The sequence below is a fragment of the Sus scrofa genome, chromosome 7 (assembly GCF_054392235.1).
Source record: "Sus scrofa isolate SSC_HxYL_T2T_F1_AM1 chromosome 7, Sscrofa_HxYL_maternal_Yorkshire_Landrace_v2.0, whole genome shotgun sequence".
Lineage (NCBI taxonomy): Eukaryota > Metazoa > Chordata > Mammalia > Artiodactyla > Suidae > Sus > Sus scrofa.
Window position 1 is genome coordinate 33,438,793 of NC_139389.1, and position 14,323 is coordinate 33,453,115.

The 14,323-nt window shown below is 46.1% G+C and overlaps 1 pseudogene across 1 annotated transcript; it reads right to left on the reverse strand.

The window, feature by feature from the left end:
• Positions 1-474: 474 nt before the first annotated feature.
• On the reverse strand, positions 475-8,775 carry LOC100153139 (H-2 class II histocompatibility antigen, E-S beta chain-like; annotated as a pseudogene). Its single transcript, XR_014811514.1, has 6 exons — positions 8,700-8,775; positions 5,270-5,616; positions 2,732-3,012; positions 1,605-1,715; positions 1,101-1,124; positions 475-832 (listed from the first exon to the last, which is right to left on the reverse strand). The product of XR_014811514.1 is annotated as an H-2 class II histocompatibility antigen, E-S beta chain-like (transcript).
• Between the last annotated feature and the right edge of the window lie 5,548 nt (positions 8,776-14,323).

Genomic DNA, 14,323 nt, shown 5'->3' on the forward strand with positions numbered 1-14,323 from the left:
GAAAAAAATTCATCTCAAGCCAAACAGTCAGCATGTCTGTTATGTTTATCTAAGGAACAGAAAAAGATTGAAGTGTTAGGGCCCACTATCAGTCTAACAAAAAAAAAGAGATACCAAAGACAATGGTTACAAAAATTTCAAGGGCATCGCATCCTTTCAAGTTACCTGCGTTTCTTATATCTGTTGCCCCAATTCTCTGTCCCATGGGGGAAAGGATTGTCTTTGAAAATGCAAAGATGTAGGAACCATCAGGAAATGGATTCACTGAGGGCTCTCTCCTACCTCAGGAAAACATGCCTAAGGACACAACGCAGAAAACCCGAGACAAAAACTGGAAAGGAAGAAAGGAAACTTTCTAGATCCTCATGTGACCAAAATTCAGGAAGATAAATAAAATCATCATTGTTTTCTGATACAATCCTCCCTTTCTCTTTTCTTTTGACCTCTTTCATTGAAGGTGTATGAAGCAGACCATTGTCACTCCATATTTATTGGAGAAAAACATAATAAGGTAATACAGGCAGTGGATGAGTTCAGATGCACAGGAGGCAGTAACATCGAAAACAACAGGGACCAACCAGGAAAAAAACAACAGGAACCAACCAGGTACAGCCCTCAACACAAGGAACTTCCAGGTCAAAGGGGGGAGGCTGAGAAAGCCATCAAAAGACCTTTTCTGCAGGGTCCCTGAACCAGAAGCAAAGGAGAGTCTGAGGAAGAGCTCTCCTGGGGGAGGACGCAGAGCATAGCAGGAGCCTTCTCATGCTGTGAAGACACTGGCACAGAGGATGCTTGCTTGGAGTGTCACCATCTGCACTTCAGCTCAGGAGGCCTGCAGGGCACAAAGGAGGGGACTGTTTCCAGAGGTAACCCTAAAAGTGGCTCCTTTTCACCCTCTCTCAGGACCTCATGCGAAAGCACTGAGGCAAGAAGGGGAAAAATTCCTAAGGCCTTTTGCTTAGTGGTGAGAAGAACTGTAGTGTAAATGCCTGGTCAGAAGGCTGGTCCAAGTCTTTCCTTATTTCTGTCTCTGTCTCATCACCTCTACCAGCTGTTCCAGGGAAACAAAATAACCCCAAAAGAGAGGTAAAGAGCATTACCTGTTGGCTGAAGGGCAGGGCGTCCTGGGAAAGAACAGAGAAGACATACACTTAGAAGCTAAGGAGGTAAATCTGTCCCCAAAACACAATGTCCCCAGCCCCTGACACACCACTGAGATTTCTCTAAACCACAACCCACAGCACCTGATGTCAGGATAGACGGGACAGCAGACACTAAGAGCATGGGACCTATGAAGGTTTTCTCACACAAATCCAGGGTAATTTCATCAGCCGAACTCCCTCTTCCTGCATTTCCCCAGAATCTCCGCCCAAAATCGCCACTCAGGTTAACACGTGTCTTATCTCTACAGGCCGGCATCCCCTCTGTGCTTCACCCACAAGTCACCATGACCATCGATTTCTGGATTTCCAAGAAACCGAAGTAAACTGGGGAAATAAAGGCCTTACGCCAGAAGAGTGACAGAGAGAGAACGAATCGAGCAAAGCCGTATTTCTTCCTCCAAAAAGGCCGTGGGGCATCTCGGCTGACAACAGGCTCCTCACCTTTCTGATTCTTGAAGTAGATGAACAGCCCCACAGCAACAAAGAGCAGACCCAGGACGAAGCCCCCGATCCCACTCATCATCTTGCCCTGAGCAGATTCAGACCGTGCCCCTGACAAAAGAAACCAGTTTTAATCATTTTTACCCCAAAGCCAAATACACGATTTGAGACTGACAGCTTTGTGACATGGGGAAGAAAGCTGCCCTGAAAAAAGTAGCATAATTGTCCATTTGTGCAAAATGGATTGACATGCAAACTCAGGGGGTTCCTGTCCTAGCTCAGTGGTTACCTGACCCGACTAGCATCCATGAGGATGTGGGTTCAATCCCTGCCCTCGCTCAGTGGGTTAAGCATCCAGCAGTGCCACGACCTGTGGTATAGGTAGCAGACATGGCTCTGAACCCGTGTCGCTGTGTCTGTGGTGTAGGGCAGAAGCTACAGCCCTGATTCCACCCCTAGTCTGGGACCTCCCATATGCCACCAGTGGGACTCTAAAATGACAAAATAAATTAATTGATTTTTCAATTACATGCACACTCAGTAGCTACAAGGCTAAGGCATTCAACTCAATTGAACACCACAGCCCTGACATAAAGCCACATGACTTCAACATCCGAGGGATGAGAGGCCAGGACCTCAGTGGCGTTAAGTAGCTGGTCTAGGGTGACAGAGCTCATCAGACGCAGAGCTGGGTTGGATTCTCCTCATGTCAGACAGGTCCCCACATGGTAGAGGATGTGCCTCTTCTCAGATCACAGGGACCAACCCAGAGCAGCAGTGTCAGAAGCACGAGCCCAGTCAGACACAGGGGACCGCTGCCAGGGGCCACAGGGCGACCATGACTTGAGACACGGCTGAAAACAGGGACATCCTCCATGCTGCCTGTCAGGTAGAATTACCTCCCCGGGGGGCATCAGTGTTTGGAGAAACTATCACAGGGTGTCTGTAACCCATCAGAGCATTTCTAGCACAGGGCGTCGCAGGGCTCCCCCGTCACCTCAGCTGAAGGACAGGAGAACAGGCAGCAAGTGGACACAAGCTGAGAGGAGAGGAGACACCTGACACTCAGGGGCAAGCACGTCCCCTCCTTGGTGCCTGAGGGACTAGAGAGTCAGAAAGCCTCTCACTCCATTCCACTGTGACGGGGCTCGTCAGGCTGGGGTGCTCCACTCGGCAGCTGTAGACCTCTCCACTCTGAGGATCCGTTTCAAGCATCACCATGGTCTGGAAGGTCCAGTCTCCATTAGGGATCAGGCCTGTGGAGACCACCCCGGCCGCCTCTTCCTGGCCATTCCGGAACCACCTGACCTCCACGTGGCCTGGGTAGAACCGGTCACAGAGCAGACCAGGAGGTTGTGGTGCTGCAGGGGCTGGGTCTTTGCAGAGTACACCGTCACTCTGGGCTCAGCTAGGAGACAAACAACAGACAGGAGTAGTGAGGAGGACAGAGCACGTCTCCTTGGTTGGCTGCCTCTCTGAATCCAGTCTCCTGGGCCAGCCTGAGGTCCCAGGCAGGCCTCCCTCACAGCGGGCCATGTGGCCCCAGAGGAGTTAGTGCCATGAGCCTTGCATGTCCTCCTTACACAATTCACCTCCTAGATTTCAGAGCTCTTGGGGAAATGTGCATGTGTAAATCTTCATAGTGTAAAACAGTTACTTATTGTTGAAGTGTTTACAGATCTTTGCAAGACACATAAGGTATTCATTACAAGCATCATTTGTAAAGCCAGGCTGCCTGGGGTCAAATCTAACTACTGCCTCTTACTGATTGATCCTATGAAGATACTCACATTCCTCTGTGCCTCGGTTTTCTCACCCATAAGAGGGGATAAAATGTGATTTATCTCCTAGTCTTATGTGAGGAATGAAGGACAGAAAGTTTATAAATAATAAGAGGCAATTAGCCTTCAACATATGTCGGCTATATTATCCTCATTTGACTGGAGAGGAAATAGGACTCAAAGCTGTGTGTGCAGATGGGGGAAGGGCAGTGGGGACAGAGGATGAAGTCCTGGGAATGCTGTCTCCACACACTCAGAACACCTGAGAAATGGTCCTACCCTGGAAAGGAAAGGAGACACTGGTGCTTCTGATACTCCCTGAGTTGAATCCCAAGAAAAGAATGAGCCCTGCCCTGAAGGACAGGGAAATGAGGAAGGAAAGTGATTGTTAATAAATTCTTATGCTCTGTTGATCAACTTGTCTCTGTTGTAAAACAAGTGTATCTACCACTGGAATTCGCATCATTTTCTATTTGTCTGCTTTTAAGCCTACCTTGAGTTCAAGGTGAAACTTAGGACTCACTGACATGTGCTGAGTGCCTGAGATAGTTCTTGCCACTGGCAGCCTCAAAAAATACACATTTTTGAAGAGAGAAACTAGGAAAAGAACAGTTTTACCCTATCACCAAATGACAGAATTGAGATTAATGCAAATATTCCTAACAATGTTGCAGTGTATTTCGTTAAATAAAAATGTTGACACTTCTGTGTTTCTTCCCAGAGTGGTTATGAGGATTAACTGAGTTAAGTCTTGTACAACCCACTGAAGAGTCCCTGCCACATGTTAAGTTCTATATAAGTATTCAAGTAAAAATAATATTTTGGAGTTACAAGCAGTAAAATATGAAGTTTAAATTTACAAACTGAAAAAGAATGACCTGAATCAAATATAAACACAGTCAGGACAATGGATGAATATGTATTGACAACAGTTAGCCAATACATATGTGAACAATGTTCAAGAATCATAGACATCAAAGAAATGTAAATTAAAAATTAAAAAACTGTAAATTTACCAGGTAGTATTAGACCATATTTGTTACACTAAAAAGGTCTAACCACAGGGAAACTGAAGTAAATGGTTACACTATGGAAAGAAACAATATGTCACTCCTCTAATATGATTAGCATTATAAAAATAGCACCATCAGCATTTTCAAGGACAAAATTATAATTCAAAAAGCTGGTCTCACAATCATTTCAAATCTGTAAAAATATATACACTCAATAAACAGAAAACCAAGCAATTTAGACCTTAAAGGAGCTTCTGAGAGGTCACAGGAGCCTCAGGGGGTCCCCTCCCCCACCTCTCAAAAATCAGCCTGACACCTTTTCTCCACTAGAAACTCCTGCACCCAAATTTCAGGGGGTTCAGGAGAAGAGGGCGTGGCCAAGAGCAGGTGGTGGCTCTTGTCCTCCCAGGCTCCCAAGCCTCTCACATTCCTCCCCTCTCCTCCCCTAGACCCGCCCCCAACCACAGAGGCTGGAAGCCCCTTCCCTCATCTCTGCCCTCCCTCCCCCCTCAGCGGTCTTCCCTCCCCCCCCCACCTCGCCTCCCACAGGGACACCAAGGATGCCTGCAGCTGCCCCCACCCCGTCCCCTCCCTCCTGGTCCTCTCAGACCCCAGGGCGCCCACCACAACCACACATACACACACACACACACACACACACACACACACACACACACACACTCCCCTCTCAGGCACACACTGACAAAAACACACAGGGTCTCCCAGACAACACCCTCTCACAGGAACCCTCCTAACTAGTCCTCACTCCTAGTCTGCACACACACCAACTCAAGACTGAGTCCAGTATGTCTGTTTCTCTGTCTCACACACGCTCTGCCCCCACCCACGACCTCCCACTCCCCGCGCTCACCTCGCCGCAGCACAAGGAAGGTCGCATAGACCTTGTAGCTGCATCTGCAGAACCAGTCCACTGCGGTCCGAAAGTGCTCCAGGATGTCCTTCTGGCTGTTCCAGTACTTGGCTGAAGGCCGCCCAGCTAGGTCACCACCCGGAACTCGCCCACGTCGCTGTCGAAGCGCACGTACTCCTCTCCATTATAGAAGTATCTGTCCAGAAACCTCACCCGCTCCGTTCCAGTGAAGAAATGACACTCGTGTTTCACCAGAAGCAAGAAATGCGCTGCGTGGACAGCAATGATCCAGTCACCAGGCGGGCTCCTGAAAAGGCTGAAGGCACCGCCCCCCAGCAGAGGAGCACCTGGCCCCGGGGGAGGCCCCAGGACCCCCTCAGAGGCTCCACGGGCACCTCCCCACCCCCGGCACCCACGGGCTCTCCTTCATCTGCCTGCTGCAGAGGGAGGCTGCGGAGGGGAGGGCAGGATGGAGGACAGAGGACACTCCGCTGGTCCAGAGCCTTTGGGGACCCACTGCTGCCATGCGTGGCCGGAAACCTCCAAGCTAAGGCTCCCCAAGGATTCGCCCCATCACCACCTCCTTCTAGAAGCCTCCACCAGAAAGGCAGGCTCTCCTCTCCCACAGCTCTTAACTCTTCCTTAACCGTGTTCACTTCAGTCCCTGAACACCTGGTCCCCTTCGAATCTAAAAAGGAGAAAACAGGAGTTCCTGTCGTGGCGCAGTGGTTAACGAATCCGACTAGGAACCATGAGGTTGCGGGGTCGGTCCCTGCCCTTGCTCAGTGGGGTAACGATCCTGCGTTGCCCTGAGCTGTGGTGTAGATTGCAGACGCGGCACGGATCCCGCGTTGCTGTGGCTCTGGAGTGGGCCGGTGACTCCGGTTCCAATTCGACCCCTAGCCTGGGAACCTCCATGAGCCGCGGGAGCGGCCCAAGAAATGGCATAAATAAATAAGTACATACATAAATAAATACATAAATGCATAAATAAATAAAAGGAGAAAACAGATTTCCCTTCACTCTTGAAGCTTGAACTTTACGGAAAGTGACCGGAACTGAGGGGAAAAGAGGGCATGTGTGTGTATATGTTTGAGGGGAAAGAGGCACATTTCAGGTAAAGGGACTGCCTTGGACAAAGCCTGAAAAGAGCTGATGAGCTTCTTCAAGAAACCAGAGAAAAGAGTGCACTCAAGCGCAGAGAGTGAGAGGGAGGAGGGGGAAAGCCCAGACTAGGGAAATCAAGTGAAGCCAGGTCCTGAGAAGCCTGACAGATGATGTTAGGATTTTGACTTTATACTTAGCTTAAAGAGAACTATTACAGAGTTTTAAGGAGATGAAAACCGTAATCTCAATACAGGGACACAATTCCTTTTCTGTACTTCCAAATCAAGAAAGCTCAGAAAACCAAAAAAAAAAAAAAAAAAGAAGAAAAGAAAAACTATTTTCTTTTTACAGCCACACTTAAAGCACATGGAAGTTACCAACCTAGGAGTTGAATCCAAGCTGCCAGCCTACACCACAGCCATGGCAACACCAGATCCTTAACCCACTGAGTGAGGCCAGGGATCAAACCCATATCCCCACAGAGACAATGTCAGGTCCTTAACCCACTGAGCCACAACAGGAACCCCAGAAATCCTGATTTTTTTAAGACGTGGGTGCCAAAACTCTCTTGGCATATCAGACCTCATGAGGTCAGAGGTCATTATGGCTCTCAGGGTGAGGGCGTCTGTTCTGCACATCACAGGCTGTCCGCCAGCATCCCTGGCCTCTACCCCTAGATGTCAGAGGAAAACCTTCCATGTGACAACTAAATGGCTCGAGATATTTCCAAATATGAAGACATCAAAGATTGGGTAAAGAACGATGGTGATCATTCACTGGGGGAGCTCCTCTGGTGTAAAGTTAAAAAATTTAAAATATGTGAAGTTATTTTTCACCGTAGTGTGTATGGTATTGTTTTGTTTTGTTTTGTTTCTTATTAGGACCGCATTTGCGGCATATGGAGGTTCCCAGGCTAGGGGTCACGTCAGAGCTATAGCTGCAGGCCTGCACCACAGCCACAGCAACACAGGATCCAGACTGCATCTTCGACCTACACCACAGCTCATGGCAATGCCAGATCCTTACAGATCCTCAACCCACTGAGTGAGCCCAGGGATAGAACCCGAAACCTCATGGTTCCTAGTCAGATTTGTTTCCACTGAGCCACAAAGGGAACTCCCTGCCTTGTATGGTCAACACTGTTCCTCTGGCTCATACACACAATTTAAGGTTGCCAATTTAGTAAGTGAAAAGATAGCCTTCCCAGCTAAATTTAGATTTCAGGTAAGTTATTGTTGTTCAGCTGAAATTCAAATTTAACTGGATCCTATGTTTTATTCGGCAACTCTAGCCCAGCTTGCTGATACACTTTGAGAAGAAGGAATGCATTTCATACTTCTGTTTGTTCTTCCTCACATGCCCATGACAGCCTGGGCACAGCGTGAACCCATACGGAACCTGACAGATAAGTGCAAAATGATGAAACTTTCTCTTAGCTGTTGACTCCAGCACTCTTCCTACTGCAGATCACATAATAAATACTCAATAAGCATATTTTTATTTTAATTTTCATAACCCCTAGGAATGCAAGATCACAGAATCTTTCTATTCCTTAACTTTCTAAAGCACATGATAACTTCATCATCATTTGGCAAGAGTCATCAACGACTTTTATCACCAGTTACCCTTTTGAACACATAAGAGTAGAACCACTGCTTACTATGTAATAAGGCAGCATATTTGAATCCAGTACAACAGGGGTGTGCTGACATAGGAGAAAGGGAACTTCTGTCAACTCATTTATGTGACATCATCTGGGTTCTAGCACCAACTGTGTGACACAAAGTCACTGAAATCTTTTGAATTTTGACTCCATGGATATATATGTTTTTAATTGTTGTAGACATGAGAGGATGGTTTTGAGGTTTACAGGCTAAAATGTATAGGCCTGGTAGAGGGGAACTGCAAAATGTCTGGATGCGCCATGCTCATGGAAACCAAATTGTTCCCCACTCCATCTTCATCAACTAGGTCTCGAGTAAATATTGACCATATGAATGAATGGCTTTTGCACAGCCCATCACCACCCCACACAAGGGCACCCTAGTGCTTCCTTGCTGATGAATGAACGTCTCCGGGTATCAAGATCTCCCAGCCTGTCTTCTCTCTCTTGGATTCTTACACTCCGGGTCCAGCTGACTCTCTGATTCCAGGGCACAGGCTTCCCCTGATTTCAGCTACCCATATGTGGCATCTGTGCTCCACTTCCTCAGCTCCCTTTCTCTCTTCAAACAAGCCAATCCAGTCCCTGTCTTGGAAACTTCACTTACTGTACGTGTCAAGTCCACCAACCCCAGTGCTCTCTTCTCCCTCATCTTCTCACCTTGCGAGCCTCTTAGGGATGCACACAACTGGTCACCGCCTCCCTCCTTGACAAACCTGCTTTCCTTCACGTCCATGCATCACATGCTCTTGATTTTCCTCCTCTCACTGGTACCCTTTCCCAGTCCCCTTTGCTGGCTCATTGGCCCTTGGTCCTCTGGGCTTGGCCCTGGCCCCATTTTTGTTGTCTACACACACTCTCTCTCCCTGTGCAACCTCCTCTACTTTCCTGGATGTTAACACAGGACATGTGCCAATCACCCCACCATATATACCTCCAGCCCTGGCCTCTCCCTGAATTCCAGTTTCACATATTCAACTGACTGCTTGACAGCTCCCCATACATGCAAATACATGACTTCAAACTAAATATGAATAAAACCATTACTCCTAAACGCCCACTTCAAATTATTTCCTTCACAGATTTTCCTGTCTCAATAAACAGCACCACCAAGTTTATAGGCATTACTCGAGACGAAGCCGTGAGGAATAAGCTTGATTTTTCTCCCTCTTCCCCTTATGCTTCGTTAACAAGTTACTCAACAATCTTGCCCAAATCTGTTCTCTTTATCACGACTGCTGTCTTTGTCACATCCACACCAACTGAAACCACAAGCATGTCCTCCATGGAGAATTCTGCCATGACCCTAAATGATCTCCCTGACCACTGGCGAATCCTTCAATCCAGTTTCTGCATGGTAGCTAGAATTATTTTTTATAAAATTATTTTTTGGAAACCCTCAGTAGCTTCACATAGCTGGTTAAATAAAACTATCATTTTTTACCAAGATCTCAGGGCCTGACATCACTTGTTGCCTGACTTCATCGTCAACCTCATCTTGTTCCATGTGCCAACTTGCCTGCTATGCTTCAGCCACTCTCTAGCCTCCGTTCTGTCCCTTAGGAAAATCAGTATCTTCCCCACCTCATGCTTGCCCTGTTCCCTTACAGCCTTCCTATGACTGGCTTCCCATCATTTGTATTTCAACCAAATTTGGCTTTCACTAGCCACCTGAAGTGAAGCAGGGGAATACAATTCTCACTGTTTCATACCCCTGATTGATCTTTTTCGGGGCACTTATCGATCTCTAAAATGTTTTTATTCGTTATGTGTTTACTGGGTTGTTGTCTTCCTCTCCTGTTGTTAGTTCCTTGAAAGGACGAGGCTTTTCTACTTTATTCAAATAAAATTCTCAGAGCCCAGAACAGAATCCAATATGTAAAAAAAAAAAAAAAAAAAAAGTAGTAAGCAAATAAACCCACGGTTCCAGAAATTGATTTCTGTGGGGATGATGCTGGACAGCAAGAAGTGGCTCCAGCTCCAACTTCCTTTGATCCTGGTGATGCATTAAATCTCTTCTATTGCTGTGACCCTTCAGACAAACTTCCTCTCACTCCTCCTACTAGTTGTAAGCAATACCCACAGTCAAGAAAAAAGGTGATTTTAAGAAAGACGAAAGTTTTCATTAAGTTTCATCTCTTCCCATGGATTGTTATAGTGCTGGAGGTCTATGTAAACCTCGGGGATGTCCAGCAATAGTACTGACATACTAGGAGAAGGACTAAGGAGCACCTGGAAAGAGAGGTGGCCAAACATGGCTAATTTAGGAACCCAGAAGGCATGATGAGTGACCTTATGAAATTTGGGGCCAAGGCTCAAAGAGCCCAATGAGATTCCTTGATTTGCTTATTGACTTTCACCCTATGGGATGGAACCAACTTTCATTCTCTCTGTACCCTGCTCAGGGTTTTGGTTGAAACCATATGAAATTAGTAATATTTGACTATTTTGACCTATAAAAGCAGAATGTTATATAGTTTACCCTCTACTAGTTGAATCCTTTCTCATGGGCTGAAGCCAGAGAATAGGGAGATGTGGCAGAAACTGTGCAGAAAGAATTAAAATAGATTCATAATGAACACTAACTTATGTCAGGTTTCAGAAATGCCTTCAGTTCGTTAGAGCACCCAAGAGCACCCCATGGATGCTCCTTATCTACAGGGTCATGCCAAGTACGAAGGATCTCTGCTTAAGCTTTAGGGTGCTTCCCACAGGACAAATAAATAGAAAACTCACCCCAACTTCCGTCAGAACTTCCAGTACAGAGACATATTCCTTGTAAACACGGGGGTTCAGGAGAAAGGTTAAGACTTTTTTTATTACTGAAGCTCCTTCTTTTTATTTAGATTTTCACTGGGGGTTTTGTGTGTGTGTGTGTGTGTGTGTGTGTGTGTGTGTGTGTGTGTGTGTGTGTGTGTGTGTGTGTGTTTTGTTTGTTTCAAAAGATTTTATGGGCAGTGAGAAGTGATATATTCTTAGATATTAGGGAGAGACACCAACATCATAGATCCTGTTAAGGACATAATACAGGATCTTCTAGGTTAGAACTTTCTACTTCCTTTTCATTCCTCAGAAAATTTGGGCTGAAACTTCCCCTTTTGGGCATAACTCAACATAATAAAGGAAACTGCTAGATGAGAAGTTATTTTGACATCCTTACTTATAAATCTACTTAAGACCCCAAGGGAATGAGATGCAAGGCTGGAAAGATTTCATTGGAGGAGAGTTGAGAAGAAACAGTTCATGTACATGGAGGCAACTCATACACCTCTCATAAAGAAGGCAAGCACCCAGCCTTCTTTACTGTGGAGAAACTGAGGATCCTAATGATAAACATAGGTGGTCACTGAAGAAAATGGCACAATTTTTTTTCAGCCCCACATGGGCTGCACACAGTGACAAAGCCAACTCCCCTGCTTCCCCCACCCCCAAGAGAGGCACTTATGTGCAATATCCCTGGCCAAAGCTAGGGGAGGGCTCAGCACCCCCAGTATCACTGTCAGAGCTGCCAACCAGGAGCCTCCAGAGAAACACAGACACACCATGCTGGAGAACAGCAGAGGACAGGCCAGGGTGTGAGGGGGGCAGCCAAGTCCCACTCAGCGAAGAGCTGAACCCTCCTTCACCCACATCCCAAGTGACACCAACCAAGGGCTCATGTCTCTGTTCCTGGATTGGGTGATCTCAGTAGGGAGAACCAATGAGCATCAGAGAGGAATGACATCAGCAGTTACTGCTCAGAGGTCCAGTAAGAAGGTTCTCTTCTGAACCTGAAATTTTCCTCCATTAAAAGAATTGTTCTGGAGTTCCCGACGTGGTGCAGAGGACATGAATCAGACTAGGAGCCATGAGGTTGCCGGTCCCATCTCTGGCCTCGCTCAGTGGGTTTAAGGGTCTGACGTTGCTGTAAGCTGTGGTGTAGGTCGCAGATGTGCCTCAGATCCTGCATTGCTGTGGCTGTAGTGTAGGCGGGCAGCTGTAGCTCCAATGAGACCCCTAGCCTGGGAACCTCCATATGCCACAGGTGCAGCCCTAAAAAAGCAAAAGTAATAATAATAATTGTTTTAATTTTGTACTTTAAAGAATGGGTACAGTTGCATCGGAAATACTGGGATATTTAAGCATGGCTATGTGAGCATAAACTGCTGGTTGCTACTGTGAGCCAGCTCTGTGCTGGTCAGTGACCAGTCACATGTTTGAACCTAAAGAGCATTCACTTCTCTCACTTGAAGACAGAGCTATTTTGACAAATGTGTGAGTGTGTTTAGGAGTTGAGATGGTGCAAGAAAATGCTTGCAAGTTAGGAGACCTTTAACCTGGTCCTTATTGCACTATAACTTAATGTGGTAGATTTGGGGAAATTACTCAACCGGTGCAGTTGACATGAAGGCACAGTGATCCTTCAAGTAGTTCAATACTGAAAAATACTGTGATTCTGTGGACACCTCATGGAACAACCTCCCCTGGTAACTGATGATGTGACAAAATTGTAGCTGTTGATTGGATAGTACTCGATACCCCCCCCCCCCGCCCCGCCCCGGCACCGCCGCCGCCCCCGACAGGTGGCAATGTCTCTGAGAAACTAACAAAAATGTACAGTCAATAATTTAACTTGAGTGAAAAGATTGTTCAGATATGTCTCCTGATGCTGTCCCTGACTTTCATAGCACCTCCAGAAAACACAAGAGAGAAAGGGACTTAGACGATACGATTTGTGTGGCACGGAGGATCTTGAATTTAACAATGTGGGAAGGCCAGCTATTCAAATCAAAATACACTTCAGGCTGAGACCCGAGCCACTGCAGTCGGGTTCTTCACCTTCTGCACCACAGTGGGAACTCCTGACTTATTATTCAATAAACCATGGATCGTTTGGAATCGTATTGCTACACGTCTGAAAACTTGACCATTTTCTCAATCCTACATGTTTGTAATTTCATAAGATTGTTGCCAGAGAATATATTCAGTGTGATTTCGATCCTGTGAAATTTGTTGAGACCTATTCATGGACACAGCACATGGTCCATTTAGTGGATATGCTTTGTGAAACTTAACGAAATACAGATCCTGTAGTTATTGGATGTAGTCGATTTATACACCACAATTATAGTCCGTTGTAGCCACTTACAATTGTCAGTTAGGTGATGATGGTCAGAGTGTGATTCCTAACTTTGATTTCCTGATTGATCTTTGTGTCCATGAAACCGTAGACATGTTTCTCTGCCTTCTATCTATACCCCAAGGGCTCACAACTGAACCATGAACCCAACCAAAGTTCTGGAAGGAGAATCAGGTGGCATGTCAAAGTACTTATATCCTATGTATTTGGATCTATATTGAGTTTGATCCACCACACAAGCCCACAGAGTTTTTGGAAGGCAGAGGTCCCCTTCACCCCATCACAATCCCTCTTTTAGTGCCAGAACCCGTCTCCCATACATGTGGACATTCAGCAGGTGACACGGGGAGGAGAGTGGACACTTAGCCGTGCTCACCTAAGCAGCACGTGTCTATCTACAGGATTTGGCACTGTATGAAAGCTTTGCATCTGTAGCTCTTCAAAATCTATAAAAATGAGATTTTTTTTCCAGTTCATCCATTAGTTTAGCTTATACTTTTTTTTCTTTTCCGTATAGTGGCAAGGATGGTTGTTGGAACTTTCACCATCCTAACTGGCACTATGATTTCTTTTTTTTTTTTTTTTTTTCCCTAGCCACATGGATAGTGATGGCTTGTTTATTCAGATCTCTGTATATTATCCTCTTGTATGGCTGTACCATAATTTATATGTTCTCAATCTGAAATGTCAAAAGGGTGCTTTTCTCCTCTATTTGTTACTTTGGGCATGGAAGAGATTATTTATCTAGAGGGTAAACACCTGGGATGGAGGCCCTGGATTATACAAGCTGCCCAGAAGTATACCAGTTTATGCTCACATCACCACGCATAAATACCCAAACATCACCTTGCAGCATGCTGCCATTTTACATATTTTATCCTCTTTGGATGTAGAATCTTTACAATCAAGACAAACTTATCGGATTATCTTACAGAATTTAGAAATGGTTTTTGTACTCCAAACAATGGTAGAACAAATATTCAGCTTGGGGGGGTTCCTGTTCTGACTCAGCAGGTTACGAACCTGACTAGTATCCACAAGGATATAGGTTCAATCCCTGGCCTTGCTCAGTAGGTTAAGGATCTGGCCTTGCCACAGGCTGCAGCATAGGTGGCAGATGCAATTCAGATGCCATGTTACTGTGGCTGTGGCATAGGCCAGCAGC